This window comes from Phacochoerus africanus, chromosome 10 (genome assembly GCF_016906955.1).
Source record: "Phacochoerus africanus isolate WHEZ1 chromosome 10, ROS_Pafr_v1, whole genome shotgun sequence".
Taxonomy (NCBI): domain Eukaryota; kingdom Metazoa; phylum Chordata; class Mammalia; order Artiodactyla; family Suidae; genus Phacochoerus; species Phacochoerus africanus.
In genome coordinates this window covers 49,680,008-49,701,442 of record NC_062553.1, presented here as the reverse complement: position 1 = coordinate 49,701,442, position 21,435 = coordinate 49,680,008, and positions in this window count along the sequence as shown.

The following is a 21,435-nucleotide window of genomic DNA, read 5'->3' as shown; positions in this document are numbered from 1 at the left end:
CCTGCCCTTGCTCAGTGGGTTAACGATCCGGCGTTGCCGTGAGCTGTGGTGTAGGTTACAGACAAGGCTCGGATCCTGCGTTGCTGTGGCTCTGGCGTAGGCCGGTGGCTACAGCTCCGATTCAACCCCTAGCCTGGGAACCTCCATATGCCGTGGAAGCGGCCCAAGAAATAGCAACAACAACAACAACAACAACAACAACAACAAAGACAAAAAAAAAAATTTTCAGAGTTAGCTATCAAGGAAACAGTGTCTTTTGTCTGTTTATTGATTTTTAAAGTCCACTCAATTTTGTTAGCATCAGAATTTGGTGTCAGGGAATCAATTTTGATTGTTGATTCCAATAATTGAAACTAAGGCAAGTTAACTGCTAAACTTTTGTACACCTACACACAATCTCATATGTTCTCATATTTCAATAGAAACAATAAATGCCTTCTTTTCTGTATTTGCATCATTTCGGGTTTATTTTGTATTACTTTTAAGTAATTAATAAAAATCATACGAAAAACTATTTAACAAACTCTGAACTAGATATTTTATAAAAATTAATTCCAGATTTTATTTTATAAAAAGTACAATATAATGTTCACTTTCATATTATGATTCTAATTGACTTCTATTTGATGGTATAAATCAACTATTATGTTCTCATCCTTGATAAAATATGTCTCTGATTTTCTTTCTTCTGTTTTAGCAGTAAGAGGCTTGTGTGTTGGCAAGAAAAGGCAAGAAAACTGAGAAATAGGATTTTGAAAATAAAATTTAGTGATGAGGTCAATTATGCCAATGACAATGGTTAAACTGAAGGGTTTCTAAAATAATTAGATACATGTTATTTTTTTAAAGAAAAATAGTGATGTTACATTATGTTTTAGGTTTTGTCTTTGTAAAACTTTCAGTTTTATCCAATTTTAAATAAAACTATTGGAAGTTTTGTATTAATTGTTTTCTATCAAACACATTACAAATATTTGAGTTGTGAAAAACAATATAATAAAAAAAATCTTTGCTAGAAAGACTAACATAGACAATTTATTTTTTTCATAAATTAGGTTTTAAGCATAATCAATTCTTAATGGACTTTTAAGCAATTTTATTGTATTCAAAATTATAATAAATTATATTAAACATTAAAAGTGAAGTGATATCTATAAATAGGTAATTTCATAACTTGTCAGAAATGTAAAAAAATATATATGCCTATATGTTAGAGGGGAAAATGATGAGCATGAGGAATTTATTTTGAAAAGACTTTTAGGAAGCACTGATAGGGAAGTGGAGGAATATCACAGTGATGGAAGGAAAGGTGGCAAAGTGTATTCTATTTAGGAGTTAACCTCTTTGGACATCTAGGACAGGGAACTCTAGGAAAGTGAAAGACATGTATCAGGCTTATGTAAACTGAGCGGTGTGGTGAGCGGGTTATGTATCAACAGCATTCTATTCATGGACAGAGGGCTGTTCCAGGGATTTTACGTATTAGGCATTTTCAATTTTCTACACATTGAGGCCAAGTATAATGCAATGATCAGGAAGTAACCCCCAGGAAGGAACATTCAGGTATTCACATAAGTGGTCTTGCACCTCTTTGATGAGTGCCTAGATGACTTGGGCAGGATGCTCTGATGTCAGAAACCATGCACCAGTCTTCATAATCCAGTTCACTCATGACTCATATTGATTCAGGTTAAATTTGTAAATCATTCTTAAACATGTTGGTTGGCCACAGTTTCTAAAATAACAACAACTAAAACAATAAATATTTAGAAGAAGATTAGAAGAATAGGTGTTGATGTAGCTGGTTTCACGGTCATAACTTATATTCACCAACTCTCTCCATCACAACCCTTTCGTTATCTGACTCTCATTCAACACTTATGCTGGTATAGTTTGCTTGCCCAGTGGGTTGATTCAGGTATTCACACTTGAAGTCTGTGAGTGTCTGGTTACTGTGCCCTTGTCCTGGAGTATTTGCTCTAAATACTCCTTCACAGATATCAGAGAGCATGTGAGCACCAAAAGTCACCTCAAAAGCCCTGGAAACAGTGATGTTTCTCCCCATCTTAATAATTTATTAGAAATTATGACAGAATGGTAATGCTCCTTCATTACAACTACTAGTTAACTGTAATTTGGGCTTATTAGAATCCTGACGATAAACTTGCTACACATATTCTTCCATGGTGACTGGCGTCTCTTGTCCAATAGATGCTAACCTGTTGTAAATGAGGAAGAATCCATCACAAGGTGGTGGTGGGGGGGCTGCTGTGTACTCTTTTCTTTTCATATCTATGGATTTTAGCTGTGGAGCACCCGAACCTGCATAAAGCCACTTGGTCCCTTGTGATATATGCCACATCTGGAATGATAGTGTCCCAATCTACAGAATGTCACTCACAAGCTGGCATCCTAAATGCACCTTCCAGAATCATCCTAATATTCCAAGAAGCCGGTAGTCTCAGAAGTAGAGATAGAGTGTGTCTCCTCTCTGGAATAAAATAGAAACAATGAATCTGCCCTCAAGTGACTAAATTGCATCTTAGTACAGTTTTTAATATAATACCAAGAAAACACACTCTTAGTCTTGGCTGGTTATTGATTGCGCCATCACAATGGGCAGTGGTGAAAACATGTAGAAGGGATAGCCCAGAGCTGGGTTGAGGTGTACTCTCCATCTCTTTCACAATGGTTGCCCTTTGCAAAGGGTCATGGCGCAAAACAGGGATAACTCAGTGATAAGATCTCTATAAACAAATCTTGTCTCCATATTGTTGTTCAGTGGTGAACTTTCTTTTCTGGGAACTGGAAAGAGACAAAAAAGTCAGCACATTTTATCTTTGCTTTTGATCTTCCAATTGAACACTTTCCCTGCCCCAAAGCCAAACATCTGCCTTCACTGCATTGTAAATATTAAATATCAATGTGATAGTAACACATGTAATCTAATTATGTTAGGATGATTAGAGTATGAAAATATTCATGTTTATATCGGTAGGAAAGAGTAGAATAGGGCTAAATCTTCACATATATAATTCTACAGATAAGAAAAATACAATAAGAATACATTTTTGAAATAAGTCATAAGTATTTTAAAAATATAAATATTGAAAGCAGCTGGCTCAAGGATGACAGAAATAGGGAAGAGAAACTGGTTTTTAGTGGAATATAACTTGTAAAAAAAATTAAACACATTTACAGCAGAAATTGATACAACATTATAAATCGACTATAACAAAATTTTTAGAAAATAAAAAAGTTATATGCATAAATAAGAGATAAAACTGTATACCATAATATTTTTATAAGACCCTAAAAAACATGGGAGGAATAGATGGGAGGAAAACATATGTAATCCACATATTAAAATATATAAAATATAAGTATATTTTTAAATAGATATTTATAATATATTTTATAGTGAATATATATATATATATTTTTTTTTATTTTATTTTATTATTTTATTTTATTTTTTTTACAGAAGACTCTGTGGAGTTCCCATATGCCTTTCGCCTTACTTTCCCCAACAGTAACTGCTTGGATAGTCATGGTACATTTACCTAACCTAAGAAATTAACCCTGGTACAACACCTAAATCACAGACTTTATTCAGATTTCAGATTTCTTGATTTTTTAATATTTATATTCTTTTCATGCTAGTATTAATCCATGTCACCAAAGTACATTTAGTTATCATGTTGCCTTATTTTCCTTCAAATCTCTAATAGATTTTCTTTCTTTTTCTTTTTAGTGACCATGGCATCTGTGGAAGATTATCTTTAGAATATTCCTTGGAGTTCCTGTCATGGCACAGTGGAAGTGAAACTGACTAGGAACCATGAGGTTGCAGGTTTGATCCCTGGCCTTTCTCAGTGGGTTAAGGATCTGGCATTGCTGTGAACTGTGGTGTAGGTTGAAGATGTGGATCAGATCCACATTGCTGTGGCTCTGGCGTAGGCTGGCAGGAACAGCTCCGATTTGACCCCTAGCCTGGGAACCTCCATATGCCAAGGGTTTGGCCCTAAAAAGACAAAAGACCAAAAAAAAAAAAGAATATTTCTCAGTTTAGGTGTGACTAATATTTCCTCATGATTAGAGTGGGTTTCCAGATTTTGAGAAGACTACCAAAGAAGTAATATGATTTATTTTGCTTCTATTTTTACTTTAATCTAAATACCTTTCAAATTTACTTAGGTTGTTTGGAAGGTAGCATAATGTCTTTTCTATCAAAGGAAATCTTGGTTACTCCGTTTTGCTGAAATGCCTTCTTGTGACCCCCCTCCTCTTTCCCTCTTCTCCCAGTAATGATTTGTTTCAAATTAGCCAACCAGGAAGAATGTGCACCCTGAGCTGACCAACTGGAAGGGGGCAGGTAAATCACCTGCATTAGGGATAAATACGGGAGGGTCCTTTGTTCCGTGTGCGCACTTTTTGGAGTACCTGCGCCCTTCTGTAGAAGTAAAGAGCCTTGTCGAGATCTCCCCGTGTTCATGTGTCTCATTTTTTGACACCGACCATTCTAGCCATGTCCCCAACAGTTGGACCTTTTTTTCCTCTACCACTCTCATGAAAGATGTGTGCTACTTTTGTCACACAGTTAGATTCGTTTCTCAGTTTGAATTTGATACTTGGATTCCATGACATTTGATTGATTTCTACTTAACTTTCATACAGTAAGCACCACTCTCTTTGTGTGTAGTTCTATGTCTATTGATAAATACATAAAGAATATGTCCACTACCAGAGACAATTTCCAACACCTTAATATTCCACATGTTTGGCCTCATAGTTTACTATTTTCCAGTCTCACAATTCCTTGCAACTAATATCTTCTTTATCTATAGTTTTATTGTTTCCAAAATGTCATTTACATGTAGTCATAATATGTAATCTTTGTGGTTTGGCTTTTCACCTAACACAGATTGTCACGAGACATGTTTCTATAATCTTTTCTTAGCCTCTTTACTTCTATTTTCTCTGCTGAAAACTCCATCTTGTCCTTCTTTACTTTCTTTACCCCGTCTTCCTGCTTGAAAAACAGTCGCAGTGCTGGTGAATGACTTAAGCTTAAGAACAAAGGCCTAAAGTCATAAGTTACTCATAGGGTCAGCTGAATGAGGACATAATGCATTGGTCTAGGCACACAGGACCTGTGCAGATTGGCACGCCATTTGTGCAGCAGGATGCATCCTCTTAAGAACAAAAGAAAGAGCAGCTTCATGACCCCAAGGGGGTTATTAGCAGGATATGCATTAGCAAGGAGAACCAAGGTGCAAACCTAGGCATGCCAGGTTGCTGCAGATAGGCACTCTGTCTGCAGAAGCACAATGGTGATTCTCTAGATGCTATGCATAGATAGCTGAGGCCAAGCTTCCTCAAATGCTAATGATTGTTAAATGCCTGAAGGTCAGAATAAAAGCTTAATCAGCAACTGGCTATGTGACTTTTAAAATAACTTAAAAAAAAAACCTATATCCTGCTAAGACCCCCTCCTCACTTGATTTAGTCCTCAAGAGCACAATAAAAGCAGTGTGGTTTCTTGAGGCAGTGCTCTTGGTCCCTTCGACCTCAAGTCCCCTGGTTCCCACCTTTACTTAAGGTAAATGTCTCTGTGTCTTGTTTTATGTTAACTATTTTCCTTAAGTTTCACAGCACCCGTTCTTCAGCCCCATCCTGCTGAGCTGGTCTTGGCAACAGATGTTCTTGACCATGTGTGATTCTTACTGCCATGGAGAAATTAATAATGTCTAAATTCATTTTTTCATTGCTATATTTGGGGGAACGATATTGACATCTAGTAAGCAGACATCTACTCTAAAATGCCCTTTGATGCACAAAAAAGTCCACCACAACAAATCATTATTCTAACAAAAATGTCAATAATGCCAAGCCTGAGAAAGATGACTTACTTAAATTCATTTGCATTTATTCACATTGTTGCCTGAATCAGAAGTTCATTCTTGTTACTGGTGAGTAGTATTCCATTGTGAATAGGCAGAGTTTGTTTACCCATTCATGGGTTCAAGGACATCATGATTGTCTCATTTTGAACAATTATTAATTAAGGTGCTATAAACATCCCTGTGCAATCTTGATGTGAAATTGTTATTAGTTCACTTGGGTAAGTATCAAAAAATGGTATTCTGTTCTTAAAAATGGTACTGTGGTAAGTATTGTTTAATATTATAAGAAACTGTTGCCCAAAGTGGCAGAGCCATTTTGCATTCTGACTGCCAAGGAATTATTATTTCTCTTGCTCCACATTTTAATAGGTATGCAAAATGTCTTATAACAGTACTGACCTTTTTTCAATAATGACACAAAATGTTGAGCATATTTGCATTTTCTGACACATTGTTCATATGTCCTCTTTGATAAATTTTTGTTCAGATTTTTCATTCAATATTAATTATTATTGTCACCATGTTAAATTTTAAGAGTTCTGTGTATATTCTAGATACAAGTCCATTATTGATATATGATTTGTAAGTAGTTTTTCCCAGTCTGTGACATATCTTTTAATTACCTTAACAGTGTTTTTCAAAAAGAAATTTTTTAAAATTTTATTAAATTCTAATGATCAGTTATTATATGAGGGAATGTGTTTATCATTATATATAAAATTTCAACATACCTAAGATTTTTCCCCAGAATTCTTATGATATTATAATAAATTCTATTTTATGGAAGATACGAGTTACACTAAGGTATTATTTCACACATGGAAATCCAATGATAACAGAACCATTTGCTGAGAAGACTATTATTTCAACATTACTTTAACACTTTTCTCAAAAATTAGCTGACTTTGTGTGGGTACATTTCTGATATCTATTTGTCTAAGTTTTGTTAATATTACTTTATTTTTTTACAATAGATTTAGAGTGAGACTTTTTTTTTTTTCTTCATCTTCTTTTTCAGCTGCACCCACAGCATATGGAAGTTCTCAGGCCAGGGATCAAATCTAAGCCACAGCTGTGACCTATACCACAGCTGTAGCAATGCCAAATCCTTAACACTCCATGCCACAGCAAGAAGTCCCTATAGCAAGTCTTGATACTACACAGCTAGTAAGTCTTGGTAAGATATTGTGGTTTAACCAACTTTGTCCTTTTTCTGAATAACTTTAGTTATGGGAGCTTTTCCCTTTTCATCTAATCTTTAGAATCAGCTTGTTGACATCTACAAAAAATACTTGATAGGTTTTAATGGGATTATGTTAAATCTGCAATTCTGTTTGGGGAGGAGTGACATCTTAACATCACCTTACAATTGATGAAAGCATTATAGTCTCCAATTATTTAGATTGGGGAGGGTTGTTAATCAGTGATATGTATTTTTCAGCATAGAGAACCTACACATAGTTTGCAAGATATAAACATCAGTACTTTTGTGTATGTGCGTGTGTGCATATATGTGTGTGTGTGAGTGTGTGTATGAGTGCAAATTAACATCAATGATTTTTCCTTAATTTCATATTCCAATTTTTCATTGCTAGCATAACAATCTGGTTGATGTTCATGTATTGATCTTTTATATTAAAACATTGCCAAATTTACTATTCTAGAAGCCTTCTTAAAGGTTCAATGGAATCTTTTACAAAATCAATTATAATTTGAAAAAATAGTTTTAGTCACTCCTTTACAATTCACACTCACTTTAGTTCTTTTTCTTGGCTTATTCCATTGGCTAAACCTTCTGGTAGGGTGTCATAATAAGAATGATGTGAGAAGGAGTTCCCCTCAGCATTACCAAATACCACTAGTATCCATGAGCATGCAATTCAATCCCTAGCCTTTCTCAGCAGTTTAAGGATCTGATATTCCTGTGAGCTGTGGTATAGGTTGCATATATGGCTTGGATCCTGAGTTTCTGTGTCTGTGGCATAGGTGGGCAGCTACAGCTCCAATTCGAACCTTAGCCTGGGAACTTCCACATGCTATGGGTGTGGCCTTAAAAGAGATACACATACACATGAAAAGAATAATGTGAGAAGACATTGGTTTGTTTCTGACTTGAAGTCTGAGACAGAAGGATGGAAGCAGCTTCTCACTATACAGTAAGATTCCTAGATTTGAGGTGTTACATTTTTCACCAATAATGTATCATCATTTAAAATTTTTTTTTCAGTTTATTCTTCTCTCCTTCATTGTCTCCAAATGATTCTTAACATTGTCCAATAACTCACAGATATTTCACTTAATTGTAGTCATATTCACCTTTCTTCTGTGTTTCTTTCACTGTCTTATGTTTCATTAATCATTTTTCTGCAATGTCTAAATATTTTTATTATTTTCAAATGCATTTTTTCATCTTCAATGTTTTTTACTTCACGATTTTCAAATAATTACATAGCTACTATTTTGTTATATGAATTGTTATGTAGAATGTCTCACTAATTTTTACATTTAAATCACATCAAGGTTAATTTCAATTGATTTACTACTATTCATAGTTTCCTGCTTCTTTGCGTGATTATAGATTTTTAATTGGGTATATATATTGTTATTATACCTTGTTGGTTATAGCTACTTAACTTGGAAATAATTTCATGCTTTTGCATATTACTTTTGATATCTTTCAATCTGCACATTCTTACTGCTCAGTTTAGGGTTTATTATTTCCCCATCTTCAGATAATATTCATAAATATATCTAAATAAAACCCCCAACATCATAAAAGTGTTCAATCTGCCTTGTAGCAGTAAGCTCTCCTCTCAAAATGTATGCACACTAGTTGCTGCTGCCTTTAATTTTTTCAAGTAGTTCACTGGAGAGTCCTTCACATGTATGTTCAGCTAAACACAAGAGAGGTACCCCTTCCAAATCTCCAGAGCCATGTCTACATTCAGGTCTTCCTTCACTTTCACTCTATCCTGAAAACTCTAGCTGCCCTGTTCTCCCTCAAAACTCAGCTGGTGTTTTCTGTTCAGAGTCCACCAAATTTTTCTGGGTCCTCCCTTTTGTTGTGACCTTGAAACTCTTTTATTAGGAAGTTGATACTATTATAGAAATTATAGGAGTTCCCGTTGTGGTGCAGCAGAAATGAATCTGACTGGGAAATAGGAGGTTGCAGGTTTGATACCTGGCCTTGCTCAGTGGGTTAAGGATATGGCATTGCTGTGAGCTGTGGTGTAGGTAGCAGATGTGGCTCAGATCCTGAGTTGCTGTGGCTGTGGCATAGGCCAGCAGCTGTAGTTCTGATTGGACCCCTAGCCTGGGAATCTCCATATCCATATGCCACAGATGTGGCCCTAAAAAGCAAAAAAAAGGAAATTACATACATTACTTATTTCTCACCTTTAAGAATACTTGCACATCATTGTACCGTATAGAGTTACTTTGTAATTATTCTTTGTTTACTTTTCTTTTTTTTTTCCTTTTTCTTTTTGTCTTTTTAGGGCTGCACCCAAGGCCTATGGTGATTCCCAAGGTAAGGGTCTAATTGGAGCTACATCTATCAGCCTACACCACAGACACAGCAATGCCAGATCTGAGCCACATCTGCAACCTGCACCACAGCTCACAGCCAATGCTGTATCCTTAACCCACTGAGAGAGGTGAGGGATCAAATCTGCAACCCCATGGTTCCCAGTCAGATTCACTTCCACTGAGCCATGATGGGAACTCCTAATTTTCTGATTGTTTCATGAAGAAAGGTAAATGTATTCCCTGTTAATATGTCTTGATTAGGAATGGAAATATTATGTGTCTTTTAAGGGAAAACATTCAAACTGTGACATTGATTACTGTTAAAATAGGATTTCTCAGAAGTTAACTACTGTATAGAATTATTAGCATACAGTAATATATATATGATATATACATACATATAAATAAAGCCTTCACATTATTTTTTAGCATTTAATTAAATTTTATAATTATAATACATATAAAATACTCTTTCTTATACTCTAATTTACTAAAAATAACAAATAGCATGTTATTTTTCAGTTTTTCTAATCCACAAAAAAAAAATATTTCCCTATGTTTCTCTTTATAGGACTCATGTCTCAGCTCTAGATCTTTTTGGACTCAGATCTATCCACTTATTATTCTCCTAACCTCTGTATCAGAAGTATTGTTTGTGCCCAAATTTATTACACAAGTTTCTCTAGGGCAAGCAAATATTTTTCTCAACTATCTCAGGATCTCCAGCTGGGCCTATGATAAAAATAATGTAAGACACATTAAAAAGAGAAAAGTGTTCAAATTGTATTAAATTTTAATATGTGCACGAGAGACCTAGAGAATAAAGATCCAAATAAGGGACCAGAGCAGGGAGATTTTATGCCTTTTAGACAATGAAACAAGACATCTGGGAAGAATTAACAAGACACAAGAATTGTGACTGGGGTAGTAAATGGTGAAGAAGTAACTAGGATGATAAAGGTTTGTTTAACAAGGTTGTTTGTAAGATTCCTTAGCCCCCAATTTCCCATCTATTGTGATAAGAATGTTTCCCTTCCTCCCAGTACAGTGAGAGTACTTTTTATATGCAAGTTTTATCTTCTGCTTTCAGGATGAAAAAGAAGGGTCAGAGTGTCCTTCTTGAACTTGCTGTTTCTTAAATACCTTTAACAAAAAATAATCAATATGTCAGACATATTTTTGGGGGTGACATATTCTGGTTTCCTTCACTTCCTTGTAAGCTGGCTCTTATCCGAGTTAGAACAACCTTTAGAGAGATAGGGGAGAAAGAGAAGCTTGTGTATTTTTTAGCCTCCCTCCCTGTCTCTGGCAGTTTATCCAAGACCTGTTGTGTCTTCGTTTATATTCATCAAATCCCATCTGAAAGACCTTCCATCCTTTTGTCTTTCACCAAGTGACCACATTCCAAGCGCAATAATCCTACAATTTGTGAATAAGAGAAGGGCACTTGCCATCTGCCTCTACAAGGATTGAATCATGAGCCACTGCAGCTGTTAAACCTCAACACCTATGAAAGTAATGTAGGGTGGAGATCAGGAGTGAGGCACTCTGTCCTGGGAAAACTGGCAGAACATGTCCTCAGACAGTTAGATATTTTCTGGGGAAAAGATTATGAACCCAATTCTTGCATCTCCTCATATCTAGGAAAGCACTAAAATCCTTCATGGTGATGTCTGCTTCTCATGATAACAGTAATCTTTATGAAACCAACAGCAAAATTCTGTAAATTATATGCTTTGTTGCATGTACCTCCCCCTTCATCAAAGTCACATATATACTGACCTTCCCCCTGCCTCTTTGGAGAAGTATTTCAGAGCTACCTGAAATGTTGTCTCCCAGGGTCTAGACCTTGTTATGGTCTGTGCACATGGGTCAGAAAGAACTTTCCAGATTCGAAGCAAGGTGAAGAAAATACAAGTTTATTGAGGCAAGAGATGCTGTTAACACAGAAGGATAAGATCCTAGTAATCAGGGAGAGCCAACCCTGGGTGCATGTTCACATCTGCTTTTGTAGCCCAGGGAAAGGAGTGGGCTTAAAACATGCCTGCAACAGAGTGGATAAGAGGAGCTTTATGATACATTTGCTGGTTTGTTGGTGGCATATAATGCCCCTATAGGAGCAGGTGAGAATTGGGCTACATATCTTTCTTAGTAGCGGGCAGAGAGGAGAAGGACAGGTTGCTCAAGATGGGGGAGAGGGGATTACAATGAGATGGGTGGGGAGATGATAAGGGGAAGATAATTCTTGTCTTTGAGTTCTATCTCCTTGAAGGGGCCCTGAAGACAAATAGTCCTCATTTTTACCCAAATAAAACTTTCAATTTTTAAGTTTTGTATTATTTTTTAGGTTGACAAACTGAACTTTGTTTCTTTGACATCTTTTAAATACTCAAAGTGGTTTTTGTTTGCAGGATTGCCCATAAATGATGCAATTCTTATCACACAGAATGGTCCCAAAAAACAGAGTGCAACACAGGATTTGAGAGGAGGTTAATCAACTCTTTGAATTTGAGTATTGTATCAGCCACCTTGTGTGGAAAAATATGATATAAATAACTCATGCATTACTCAATTGTTGCTTATTGTTGTGTGGGTGGAGGTGTAAAGTCAATGATTAGGAATACCAAGTAATTGCAATGTACAACTGATACAGCACAAATTGTGACTATGACAGCTATAGAACAAGCTGGCTGCTTTTGAATAATAAGCTCAGGGCTTTGAATTCTGAGATGAAAGATTGGATGGAGATATAGAGACATAAATAAAATAATATATTGCTGTACAAGTTCAAGACATGCATATTGGCAATAGGCTGAATATTTGTATCTTCCTCAGAATCCAGATGTTGAAATCCTAATGCCCCATGTGACAGTATCAGGAGGTGAGGCCTTTGGGATATAGTTAGGGTACAGCCTCATGAATGAGGTGCATCCTGACCAGCTTGGGTGCAGGCTGTGTGCGAAGTGGAGAGTAAAAGCTTAACACATGCCAACCATAGCCTCAATGCCAGCACAGAACTGAGGACTACCGCAGCCAGGTGTATTTAGATTACTTGTATATTGACTAAGCACCACAAGTTTTGTCCTTTTTCTGTGGTATGGTACTTAACTATACAATTTAGAATTTGGAGGAGAGTCTGTGTAACACCCTGGTCTGGGTATGATTCCTAATGACAGTTTGAGTTTACTTTTTTTTTTTTTCTTTTAAGATGAGTCTGGAAGTTTCCATTGTGGCTCAGTGGTTAAGGACATGACATTGTTTCCTTGAGGCTGTGTATTTGATCCTTGGCCTCACTTTGTGGGTTAAGGATACAACATTGCCTTAAGCTTGTGGCATAGGTTGCAGATGTGGCTGGGATCTGGTGTTGCCATGGCTGTGGTGTAGGCCTGCAGCTACAGCTCCAATTCAACCTCTGGCCAGGAACATCCATATGCCATAGGTGAGGCCATACAAATAAATAAATAAATTATAAGATGCACAGATTTCAAAATCAAACTTATGGTTACCAAAGGGAAAAGGAGGGGGGAGGATAAATTAGGAGTTTGGGATTAACATATACACACACTACTGTATATATAATAACCAACAAGGACCTACTGTATAGCACAGGGAACAATACTCAACATTTTGTAATAACCTATAATGGAAAATAATCTGAAAAAAAATACCCATATGTATATGATAACTGACTCACTTTGCTCTACACCTGAGACAACACAATACTGTAAGTCAACTATATTCCAAAAATTTTTTAAAAAGATTATTTTCTTAGGATAGGTATTAATCTAAGGTTAAATGTAAGAATAAATAATTAAAGAAAAATAAATAATTGAGGTAACACAGTCACACAATTCCTGAGTTCCACCTCATGTTTTTGAGTGTCATATTAAGATAGGAGGTTATCTGAAGATCAGAGTAATATTTACTGATTATTAACAGTAAATTTCCAGGGAGTATAAAATCCATCTTATTCACAAGTGATCTTAGATTTTAAATATCATTTCCCCTGTTGATACAGTGCTGCTCTAATTCTCTTGATATACTATTGTATATTTACTGTGACTATGTCAGAGTTTTATATTTCCAAATAGTATATATTCTGAACTTTTCATAGACATATGAATGTATGAAATTGTCAAAACCTATATAATAGAGTAAAACATAGCCATCAAACATATCTTGAGGGGTTAAATAATTTTTTAATTGCTTAAGTGCATGAAAAATATTTTAAGCATCATAGATTACAAAGACTGACTCAATTATCAGAATTTGAAAGTTAATTAATATTAATTATTCTTTTTTAACTATTATTATTATTAGTTAATATCATTAACTAAAATTTTCCTTGGAAAATTTTTATTACATTAAATTTGAAAGATTATATTGATAAAACTTATAAGGCTATTTCTATAAGCTTTAAATAATAATCTTTATCTTCTCTTAAAGTTCATTAAAATCAACGAAGAGATTGATTCACAAATGGATAGAGCTGCATTCCCATTATGCAAAAGAAAGCCCAGAATATGATGTAAATTTGTCTGTGGAATAGTCTCTTCTCTCTCCATGACATTTTGGTTCAAAATATCATACTGCTCATGAATATTTCCTATTAGCAAACCACAGATTATGTTCAGAAATAAATGATAGCCATGACTCTCAATTCTATAAATGATAGTTAATCTCTAGACTTATATTGCAAAAATGATCCAACATTTAGAGTGAACATGACATTTAAATCATCTGAAGATAATTCTGACAGTGTTTGGTTGAAGGATTGAGATTTCCCAAATAGGCTAGTGCTGTTCTCAAGTTTTTGTTTTTCTGCTTTTTCTTTTCTTTGTTTCTTTTTTTCTTTTATTTTCTTTTTTTTTCTTTTTCTTTTTTTTAAGAAATGAGCAGTTTCAGAAATCAAAGCTGCTGCAGCAGCATCCATGGGAGCCAATATATTATCAACAAGAATGTCATCATTCAGAATCACTTTCTGTCCTGTCACTTCTGACATTCTTGCTGAAGCTAAACTGTAGTAACAGGCTTCAGAGCTGACATTTATGCTTTTGTAAGATGAGCGGTCCTACTAAAACTGCCAAAAATACCTAAAAAGGGATCAAAACATCTTCATACTATGAATAACATCTAATTATTAAAATCCACTGAAAAAATACCTATAGCCATAAGAATCTAGCAAGTGTAGAGACCAACCTGAGTTTCATGCCATAGAGATGGAAAATCAGGCAAAACCATGTTTTAAATGTCAAAACAGTTTAAAGAGTATTTTTGGCCCTAATGTTGCAACATTTGATTTTGTTTATTTTTGAAACTACATAAACTGAAGCAAAATGCATTATTCTCTGAGGAAAATAGTTCTAGTTTTGGAGATTTTTCCCTCCTTTAAAATAAAAATGGCTCTATATGTATGTATCTCCAACAGCACTGAATATCTACCTTGCAAATTAGTGCACAAAATGTTATTTATTGTTATTTTGTCTCTTGAAGAAATGATCAAATGATGTATAAATGATACTAAACATCCATGGTTTATTTATTGTATTCCTCTCAATCTTTGATTTGCTGTATAATCCTTGTTATGATTTATTCTACATGCTTTTGAATCACTATAGTTATCTATTAGAAATAACATTTTTCAAATTCACCCACAAAGAACTATATTAGATAATCAACTATAAGATCATTTATAGAAAGTGGAAAATAATTACCACAATATCATTAAAATATAATCCAAATGAAATGTATATTCATGATTCAGAAGTAAATGTGCAGAGTGAAGTCAAAAATGCATATTATAGTGTTGGCTTAAATTTTGGGAAGAAAGATTTTTTTCCCATGTTATGTGTCCTTTCTTTTTATCCATATGGTAAAAAAAAAAAAATTAACTTACAACAGTACTCTTTTTGAAATATTTACACCTTACAATGTAGGACATATTTATTAACCTAAAGCATGTACATTGTTAAAGTTGAAAATTTTGGTGGACATCATGTTGCCTGATTGCAACTGGGAAATTTCGTTCTGATACTTCTTCAGAATAACTGTGTAGTCATCATCTTAAATAAACAAGATTCAAATTTGAGATAGCCCTAGCCTGCTTTTTTTTCCTGAAACATTACATGGGCCTTTGTAGGAAACTCATGTTATAAAATTACTAATCTTCTATTATATTCTAAATATAATGGATAAGCAATAAGGTCCTGCTCTATAGCACAGAGAACTATATCCAATCCCTTGTGATATAACATGATAAAAGAGAAAATATAATATGAAAAAATACATATTTGTATATATGTATAACAGGGTAACTTTGTGGTACAACAGAAATTGACAGAATATTGTAAATCAGCTATAATTAAAAACATTTAAAAAATAAAAATAAAATAGCCCAAGGGGTTCCAGGTTGGGGATACAGTGTTGTCACTGTTGTGGCTCTAGTTACAGCTGTGATGCAGGTTTGATCCCCAGCTTAGGAAATTCTGCATGCATGGAATACTGCTGAGCCATATAAAGAAACAAACTAATACAAAATTCAGTAATGTGGATCAACCTCCAAGACATATCCTAAAGGAGAAGAAACCAGACATCAATGGGTAGCGAATGTATGATTCTATTTTCATGAAGTTCTAGAACAGGCAGAGCTAATCTATGAGGAACTATGGTGGAGGGGGAGGGGAGGGTACCAACTGGGAAAAGGAAGAGGGCATGAAGGAATTTTTCTGAGGGAAAAGGAGAGTTCTATATCTTAATGGAAGTGTGGGTCACAAGATGTTATACACTTGTACAAACTCTCCAAACTATACTTACTATCCGTGTTTTGCAATATATAAATTATTCATCACTTTTTAAAAATTAAAGGAAAAAAGAGTGAGACATGAAAATTAAATTAAATTAAATTAATGGTTTTTTGGCTGCCCCCCACAGCATGCAGAGTTCCCAGGCCAGGGATCAAACCTGTGTCACAGCAGTTACCTGAGCCACTGCAGTAACAACACCAGATCCTTAACTTGATGAGCCACCAGGGAACTCCTAAAATTACTTTTTTTTGTATAAAAGCAGAGTTTCTGTCAGAAACATAGAAAAGTCATTCTTCTTCATAAGCAGTATGGATAAGAGGAAATTAAAAGTATTGCATTGATAAAATTATACCCTGTTTAGAATAATTCTTTGTCACCACTCTTAGCAAGTGCTTCAAGGAAAAAAAAACATTAGAGTAAAAAGAACCTGTCCAATCTCTTGGAGTAGAACATGATGGAAGATAGTATATGACTAGGTCACTGTTCTGTACAGCAGAAGTTGACAAAACACTGTAAATCAACTATATTCTAATAAAAAAATAACAAAGAACCTGTCACTCAACCTTATTAACAACTTTATCCTTAGTATTTTTTTAAAGAGATACATTACTCTAAGATTCATATTTAAGCATTTCGTGTTATGACTGCAATGATATTGGAGAATCTAACACACTGATAATGTCTTTCATGCCATTTGGTAGAATAACATTGTCAAATATTATCTTTCAGTGCAGCACCTGGAATTGCGATGCATAATAGAGAAGGAATGATCAACATATGGTCATAATAAACTAGTCACAGTGTTGGCATTTTACAGTGTATCATTGTTCATAAAGATCCCATTTAAATTGCGTTTTTTTTTTTTTTTGAGTATACAGTCAGGGAAAAGAGCTTAGAAAGATTTAGTAAATTAGTAATACTTACAGAAGTAGGAGGCAAGAACACTGATGTTTAAGCTGGAATCTGTCTGACTCTAACATTTCATATTTGTCATCATTCCTGTTGTGATAGTCATCTGTATACACTAACTTGAGCCACCCTAGCATGCCTTAAACTCTGCAATTTCTGGTGTAGAATATTTTAATGCACAGTTGTCTATCAAAAATATATAGCTCATATGGACAGATAATAAACTTAAGATCTTCCTCCTATGAGTCATTGATTATAAAGATCATAAAACATCAAATGAAACAAAGATGAAGGGGGAGAATTTTATCATTTTCAAATTCACATACATTCTTTCTTTGCCTTTTTTGTATGGTTTGACATGTTCTTGACAGAGCTACTTAATATGCATAGCAAAGTATCCAAGGAACTTCTATAGAATGATTTATCTGCAGAAATTTGGCTTCCCTGCATTGTAACTCTGAAGAAAGTGGGCTATTAGGATTAGCATTGAAGGACTTTCATGATCACAAGGCCCCTGAAAAGAAGTAGTTTATCCTATTCATATTCCTTGGGGAAAGATATTTGAAATCCATTCTCCATTTTCCTAAAAATTGTTGGTGACACACTGCTCATTGAGTTCAACTTTCATGCCTGAGATCACATAGAGAAATGGCTGTTAATAATGTTGTGTATCTTGATTGATCTATGTTTTTTTTCCCTATCTGTTAATAGGTAACTGAGTATACATTTTTTGAGTTGACAGGCAAAACTTTTGCATTTGAATTTAATTGTTATTCACTAAAACAGTTTCATTAGTTATTCATTCATTTAAAAAATATTGAGAGCTTACTAATGTGTCAGCAATTTTTCTAAACACTGAGAGTTCAGCAGAAAATGAAACAGTTCTAAAGACTAACTTGATAAAGTTTGAATTCCAGTAGGGAAGACAGACCCCTCCCCCGCAAAAAAAAAATAAGTAAAGGAGAAAAACAAATGAGCAAAGAGGAGGGTAAACAGAAAGGTTCAAATGGTAGGGGTTGAGAGAATGAAATATCAGAAAAGATAGTAATAGGAGTGACCCCTAATAAAAAAATGACATTTGAATAAATACATGAAAGCTCATAGTATTCTACTTATATATCCTATTTATTTCTTAACTTAAATCATTTATTAAGGACACAGACCAACTTATCACGTGCATTTTATAATCCTTGAATATCATAAAACTTTTATCAACCTTTACAAATTATCCCCTTCTTCGCTGAGCTTCAATCATTGCACTCCAAGATCACTGCTAATTTTTCTTTCCTTTTTTCTTTCCTTTTTTTTTTTTTTTGTTGTTGTTGTTGTTGTTTTAGTGCCGCACCTGCAGCATATGGTGGAGGTTCCCAGGCTAGGGGTCTAATAAGAGCTGTTGCTGTTGCTGCCGGCCTATGCCAGAGCCACAGCAATGTCAGATGTGAGAAGCCTCTGCGACCTATACCACAGCTAACGACATCACCAGATCCTTAACCCACTGAGCGAGGCCAGGGATCAAACCTTCAAACTCATGGTTCCTAGTCGGATTCATTTCCACTGCACCATGATAGGAGCTCCTGCTAATTTTTCAAGTCTTCAAGTCAAGAGAAATCTTTTCTGTGTAGGATCTTTACACGTACTGCTTCTGTGGCAAAGCATTCTCTTTCTTCTAACTAATTTTTCAGCATCATTAAGGTTACTTCCTCAAACTGTCATTTCATCATCATCCATAAAGAAATTTCCCATATTATTGAATATAAGCATTCTTTTGCTTGCAAAATAATACTTCAACTATTTTTTTTAATGCTTTTTAGGGCTGCACCTGTGGCATATGGAACTTCCCAGGCTAGGGGTCTAATTGGAGCTACTGATGCCAGCCTACACCACCGCCATGTCAACATGGGATCTGAGCCACATCTGTGAACTACACCATAGCTCACAGCAATGCTGGATCCTTAACCCACTGAGAGAGGCCAGGGATCGAACCCAAAACCTCATGGTTCCCAGTCAGATTCATTTATGCTGTACCACCATGAGAACTCCAATTTCTTTAATCAATATAAAGGGCTTTTCAAATTTCCACTTCTTATGTCAGTTTGGAAGTTTTATCAAGCAATTTGTCCATTTTATCTAAGCCACTAGTAAATGGAATAAATTTGTTTATAATGTTCTTTTTCATCTTTTTACTGTGTTGACTCTATAGTAAGACCTCTTTCGTTTTTCATTTCAGTAATTTAAGTAAATTCTACATTTTTCTTTTACAATCTAATGAAATGTTTACCAAATTACTGATTTTTAATAACTATTTATTTTATTGATTTTTCTCTTTTTTCTTAAGTGCTTTTATTAGTCCTCATTATTTCTCTTTCATTTAATTTTCTATGATATTTTAGATATTTTTTCAGACAATTAATTTATATCTTTTTAATTTAAAGGTATGAAATCTTTTCCTTAAATATATATTTATGTACATTACAAATATTGACATGTTGTTTTCCTTATCATTGAGTTCAAAATATTTTCTAATCTGACTTGTATTTTTTTACTTTTGATCCATTAGCTATTTAAGAGAATGTTGGTTTACACACTGTGTGTGTTTTCCAGATACTTTTTTTATAATTGATTTTCAGTATATTCTCTCTCGCTCAGGGAATAGTTTGAATGATTTCAATCATTTTATATTTTATGAAAATGCATCTGTCGTGGTCTATTCAGATATGCAATTGAAAAGAATATTTATTCTGCTTTCATTTGGCTGAGTAGAGTATATAGGTCAACTAGATAAAGTTGATGTCTTTTATAACTTTTTTATTTTCTAAACATTTTGTCAGTTTCTAAGATTATGTTGAAATTTCTAAATATGTTTTTGGATTTTTCTATTTCTCTTCTATTTCTCTGAGTTCCAGCTTCTGTATTTTCAACTTTTCCATCAAAAAAATACATTTTTATTTTATTTTTTAACTTTATTGAATTATTTATTATAAAATGTCTTTACATCAATTTAATATTCTTCATTCTAAATTATACTTAAAATTTTACTTATATACCCACTTATTTTTTTATGGTTAGTGTTTGCATAGCTAACTTTTTCATACTTTTAATTAATTTACCATATTGATGATCACTTTTTCAGTTAGTCTTACAATCTCCAAATTCTAACTGGTTTGTTCATATATTTATATTAATATTAATATATTTATATTAAATTAATATGTGGTATCATTAGATTTATATTTATTATATTTTATTTTGTTGTCTTTAAAGAATATGGAATTTTATTAGTTTTTTAAAAGATCAATTTGACTTTTTCTAAGTTTTTTTTTTTTAAACCAGATTAGAATGTGTTTCACTCTATGGCTTTTTAATCTTGCTTCCATGGCATTTACTTTTTGAGGTTTCTACTAAATGCCCTATATGTTCAATGAATTCCTTCTGCTCTGGTGGAAACCTGAGTGTTTCTGGCCCTTAAATCTTCTCAGTAGCTGTTGACATCCTGATTTTAAAATGAGTAAGTAAAGCATGCAGAGTTAACCCCATGATTCATTTTCACTATGCCTTTATTCCATACAACTTAGACATTTTGTGCTGTCATTCCACCAAGCACAAATGCTATATCTTCCTATGTCTTTTCTGTTTTGTCTTTGCTTTATGTTCTTCTGTTGACTTGTCATTCTGGAAATTTTATGTTCTTAAGAGAAATTTTACCAGTCTCTCTAGCATCTAGACATTTCAAACATGAAAGAGTAGATAAATATTAGATAAATAGTTGAAAGAAGGAAGGGATGATTGGTAATGACTGCTGGGAAGGTGGAAAAGAAATAAATAAAGATAAATAAGATGGGAAATTTATCTTCTGAAGAATAATATATTAGAATAGCTAGGGGTGTCAAAACAAATGGGGAGGATTCAACAACAGAAACTTATTTTCTCACGGTCTGGGAGCTGGTAGTCTGAGCTCAAGATGTGGGCAGGATTTGTTCTTTCTGAGAACTGCTGGTTAGGATCTCATCTGGGTCTCTTTTAGCTTCTGGATGGACACTGGCCATCTTTGACATTCCTTAGCTTGTAAAAGCTACCCAATCACCATCTTCACCTTCATAGGATGATCTTCCTATGTGTTTTTGTGTCGAAATTTCCTCTTTTTATAAAGACATCCACTATATTGTATTGTAGCCCAACCTAATGGCCTCATTTTAATTTGATTTCCTAGGTACAGTGGGCCCTCTGTATCTATGGGTTCTGCATCAGCAGATTCAACCAACTTTGGAAGAAAAATGTATGAAAACATTTTC